The following is a 5,196-nucleotide window of genomic DNA, read 5'->3' as shown; positions in this document are numbered from 1 at the left end:
TGTATTTTTAAAAACTGGTGCATTTCCACTATATCTACCTCCCATTGTGCATCTGCCCCTGAAACAACAGTCTTGTTTCTTTTAAAATGAATCCCCACAGGCTTGTGCCGTGTGTAAGTGTCCTGCTCTGAAAGCTAGGCCTCAACTTGCCTTTTACTCAGTGCTTTATTGTGCTGCCTGGCCTCTTGAAATAGCAGATTTATACCCCTGAAGCTCCCCACTCCCCTGGGGGTGGGGGTGGTGGTTTAATAAAAAAAAATTAGGATTTTCTCAGGCTCTGCCATGATGCTGTTCAACACAGGTAAGAACACAGGTATTGAACTCAAAATTCTTTTATTGGTCATCATCAGTGCAAGCACAATGAGATGCAGGATACGTTGACATCCCCAAGCTGTATGTTCTGAAAGGCACAAAAGAGGGCACAATGTTTTAATATTGCAAGATAAAAACAAACAAACTAAGCAAACAAATTAAAGCACATCTGGCTTACCAGCTTGTCCTGCTCCTCAGTTGGGGCTTGCTTTTGCAAGAACACTGCCATCCACAGCTTCCTCCACCTCCCCACTGTTAGTTGATGAAATAAAGCATGCAGCCCTGCAGTAAGAGGATCTCAGGCTGCCTGAAGTTGGTGTCAGGCAATCACACGATGACCAATCATCACTAGACCTGCAGCTCTTATAGTCACACTGAAAATCCTGGTGTCTGCTTGACAAAAAAAGAATGGCAGCCACACTGATCATCGGAGAAGTCCCTGTCTGAATTGTAGCAACAGTAGTCATTACACCAATAATGATGAAGCCTCTTCCTCATCCATTTTTTCCTACAAAGTTTTTGTTTCACAGGAGTTTCTGTTTCAGACTCTCATGCCTCTGTTTTTTTTTGGGGGGGCAATAGCTGGAGGCTCTCCAGCTTCAGTTTCCACAGCAGGAGCAGATGTTAACAGGGTGGTGTTACAGCGCCCACAGTCACATTCTAGTTCATCATAGCGGTTCACAGGGAAGGTTGTTTCTGGATCCAGAACCTGACCTGTGTGGGGGGAAAAACAGCTATCTGCTGAGTTTTCAGGCCTAGTGGGACAGGCTCTTTGGTGTTATAAACATGGCCCTGACTTTCCCATGCTTAATGTTCAAGGGTGCCGGTGACCAAAATAGGCCCACAGGCTGCAGCAGAGTCCCAGTGTCCTCCATGGCCTCTGCACAATGGCCTCTAAGCACTCTGCCACAGGGCCTGTACTTAACCTCATTTCATCCAATAAAGTTACACAAAATGGCCCTCTGCTCCATGATCATGTCTGTGCAGTCATGCCTTTCTGGGCTCTAAAACCTGTTCCTATTGATCCAGGGTGGTGGGGCATGTACGCAGAGGGGTCATATGCCCACCTGAGCATATTCGGGGGGTGGGGCAGAACTTCCAGGGTGAGGGCATAGGCCTGGTTCTGACCATTTCCAGTGACATAGGCCCACCTCTGACCGTTTCCGGTAATGTAGCCCTGCTCCTGATAGCTTCCAGTGATGTCAGCAAGAACGTGGCTTTATTTGTACACAAAAGCACATGGTTTTTTTGACAGCTAGTACGTCTCTAAATTAATACTTAGTCATGCCCAACTTAGTGTAGATGCTGCTCCTTGTTGGCTATGGATCATACCAGGTAGCCATCCCCTCCATCCTGCACCACTGTGACTTTTCACTTAACGTAATGGCACTCATCGAAATAGCAGATGAGAGATCCTCCTGCTTTCAGCATGTGCTGCACTTCTGTTCAAAGAGAACAGATGAGACAATCTCTCAAATAGCTGTGAATGTTTGAACTGTGGGTCAGATGTGCAGCATGAGCCCCTTCGCTACCCAAAGATCTTCTTCAAATGTAGCTCCAGGTCTTTTCTTTTGCTGCTTTTTAGGACAAGAGCACATTTCTTTGTGAACATTTGGTTAGTCCCTTGCCAGTCAAGCTACACTGCCTTTCTTTGCTTTAGGTAAAGGCAATGTGCCACCTTGTCTCGTCTTCTCACCCCTTTGCTGGTCCTGTCTCAGCAGCCTAATAAATAATAAGACACTTCATTTGTTTGCCACCTCCTAACAAATTGTTCTCTGAGTGGCTCACAACATAGCATTAAATAAAAACACATAACACATGAAATCACAACACAAGGAGAAAAAAATTGCAATATAAAACAATTTACAATCCAAAATTTAAAAGACCCGAGTGAACAAAAAGGTCTTTACCTGGCATCTAAGCTGGCAAACCTCACTGCAGAGCCTCACTGGGGGACCTCATGAAGCCAGGCGAGCCTCACTGGAGAGGCTATTCCATAAATGGTGTGCGAACACCAAAAAGGCTCTCTCCCTAGTAGCCATCTGCTTCACCTCATTTGGCAGGGGCACTTGGAGCAGGGCTTTCGAAGAAGATTTTAAGGTCAGAGTCAGGATATATAGGCGAGGCGTTCTCTCAGGTAACCTGGTCCCAAGCCATTTAGGGCTTTAAAGTTTAGAACCAGCACTTTTAATTGGGCCTGGAAATGGACTGGTAGCCAGTGCAGCACTGGTGAAGCACTGGTGTGATGTGAACAAAACATCCAATCCCAGTTAATAATCTTGCAGCCCTGTTTTGTACCAGCTGCTGGTTCCAGACTTTTTTCAACGGAAGCCCCATATACAATACATTGCAGTAATCTAAGTGAGAGGTTACGAGAGCACGAGTAACAGTGGCCAAGCTATCGGTACAGATAAGGCCGCAGTTGGCATCTCAGCCAAAGGTGATAAAAGGCACTCTGAGCCACAGAGGCCACTTGAGCCTCTATTGGCAGTGCTGGACCGATGACCCCACCCCACCCCCACTCCCCGACTGAGAACCTCAGGGGGAGTGCAAGCCTAGCTAGAACAGGCTGGATGTCATTCGCACAGTCAGAGGAACCACTGACCAAGAGTACATCTGCCTTGTCTAGACTGAGTCTCAATGTGTTCACCCTCATCCAGTCCATTACTGCATCCAGGCTCTGATTCAGGACAGTCACCACCTCTCCTGGGTCTGATGAAAAAGAGAGATACAACTGAGTGTCATCTGCATTACCCAGATGCTATCTTTCCAGCATGAAATGTGCTGAGCAGGAGCGAAAACAAGTGTTGCTGTTGGAGCAGCAGCAACTAGGAGAGGCCAGCAGGATGCTACAGCTGCACTGGTGTGCTGGAGGGCTTGGAAGTGGGCCAGTGTCGGGACCATGAGGCTGTGGGTAGGCCTAGTGAGAGAGTGGGGCGATGTCAGTACCAGTTTTGAGGGAGGAGGGCAGGGCCTGGGGCTGGTGAGGGGGGGAAACACACACAAGGAGGGCAGCAGTGACGATGGAGAGCAGGGGGAGGTGGCAGCAGTAGAGACAGGTAAGGATACACCCACACTGGGATGGGATGCCCACAATGGCTGCCCGAAGCAGTTGCCTCACCTTGCCTCATCAGGGAGATGCCCCCGGTTCCTTATGTACCCGAAGATCTTGTGCTGGGGTTGCACACAAGATCTTTAGGTGTCTCTTACCTATTGTTTAGAACTCAGGGCTTGGCCTAGTTCAGCAAATGCAGAATTGACATTTTTGCATTAGGGATAATTCCATTCCATACTGAGAGGCAGACTCTATCCCTCTGCTACATTAGAATTCGTATTCTGTTACAGTAGGTGCAATAATTGCATGCACACATTTCTATGCTATACATTGAATGTCGTTCCAGTATTTTGAAGGCAAATCGTGTATTTATTAGTGCCCCAGGGGCGTAGCAAGGTTGGAGTGGGCCCAGAGACGAGATTTTAAAATGCCCCTCCCCCCCACTCAAAGTCCAGGGCCTCCGCACACCCCAGGCCCCCAAGGATTTAAGTCTGATATTCCAAAATAAGTATGCTGCCTGCAAATACATTTCACTGAATACACACACGCACACGTCACAATATATAGTGATATACATCGAGTACTATACATTTGTTTTACTTTTAATGCCTAGAACACACTAGAAAGATGAATGATTAAAATGGCCCCCTCGCTGCAGATTAGCAAAGGAGACTTTCAACCATGCAGGGTGAGCCTATGTTTGTTTTCTCAGAATTCTGAACAAATTCAGTCAAGTTTGATTCCAGGAGCTTTTTCACAGGAGGCTTTTAAAGCCCTTTAACACACATCTCCTCTGGAATGGAGGTGCTGCATTCACATGTTGGCCAGATTTACCCTGAAGTCCCTGCAAGTTATTGGGGAGCAGTTCACACACAAGAAAAATAAAAGAAAATAAAAGCACAAGACATGCTTCACAGTTCTCACTCAGACCTTCTGGGTTGCAAAACAACTTGAACATAAGCGCATTTATAAATGAATGAATGAATGAATAAAATAAATATAATACTGTTTCTTCCAGAAGTTTTTGTAATTTTTTGCCATGAAACAAGCCACTTATAGGACTTTTTAGATAGTTTTTTTTAAAGCCAACAAATTTTCCAAGCTGTTAAAAAATAAATATTCAGAGACTTCTCAGTCCCTCCCCCGCCCCATATCAAAGCCCTATGGCAAGCAGATGCCTATATATCCGGGGGGGGGGGAGGAAGGTAACCACAAAAAAGGAGTTCACACTCTACCTGGCAAATGCTGGGTTCAGCAGGGCAGCAGGGGGTCTTCTGCTGCAGAGACCAGTGGTGGCCACTCTGGCTGCCTCCTCCTTCCTGGCTGGCTTGGGCCCTACTGGAGTTCAGGCTTCACTGCGGCCTACACGGAGGCCTCCGTGGAAGCCCCGCCCACCCGCCGATCAGCTGAGAGGCGGGAGAAAAGGAGCTCTTTGCCGCTTGTCTGCTGCTGGATTGCCGGCCAGGAGAACAAGCTGGAGAGACGGCGAACAGGGCAAGTGGCTGAGGGGCCTTGGGGGTGGGCAGCGGGCAATGGGGAGTCACGTGAGGTGCCTCTGGGGGGCCCCTCCAGGCAGTGGGGCCCCCAGACAACTGTCTCCCCTTGCCCGATCGTTGTTACACGCCTGTAGTGCCCTGTCCAAAACCAGTTTCTTGTGGAACTGCCAATCCTGTGAAAGAGCAATAAGGGTTAGAGTAAAGGGGATTAGGGTTAATTTTACTTTGTTTCTGTTGTGGCTGATGGTTACTTCTTTTTCATGAAGGAGGGAATGGAAGAAGAAATGGAAAACAGCATAAAATTGCCTCTTTCTGTTTCACCTCCCAGGCACC

At 47.6% G+C, this 5,196-nt stretch overlaps 1 long non-coding RNA gene across 1 annotated transcript; it reads right to left on the bottom strand.

The window, feature by feature from the left end:
• Window positions 1–316: 316 nt before the first annotated feature.
• LOC128346094 (uncharacterized) lies at window positions 317–4,983 on the bottom strand. The gene is made up of 5 exons (XR_008316776.1): window positions 4,603–4,983; window positions 2,918–3,024; window positions 2,223–2,392; window positions 491–1,026; window positions 317–400 (listed from the first exon to the last, which is right to left on the bottom strand). It is a non-coding gene; the product is annotated as an uncharacterized LOC128346094 (long non-coding RNA).
• Window positions 4,984–5,196: the final 213 nt, after the last annotated feature.

The sequence above is a fragment of the Hemicordylus capensis genome, chromosome 2 (genome assembly GCF_027244095.1).
Source record: "Hemicordylus capensis ecotype Gifberg chromosome 2, rHemCap1.1.pri, whole genome shotgun sequence".
Taxonomy (NCBI): domain Eukaryota; kingdom Metazoa; phylum Chordata; class Lepidosauria; order Squamata; family Cordylidae; genus Hemicordylus; species Hemicordylus capensis.
This window is presented reverse-complemented; position numbering and strand designations above follow the sequence as displayed.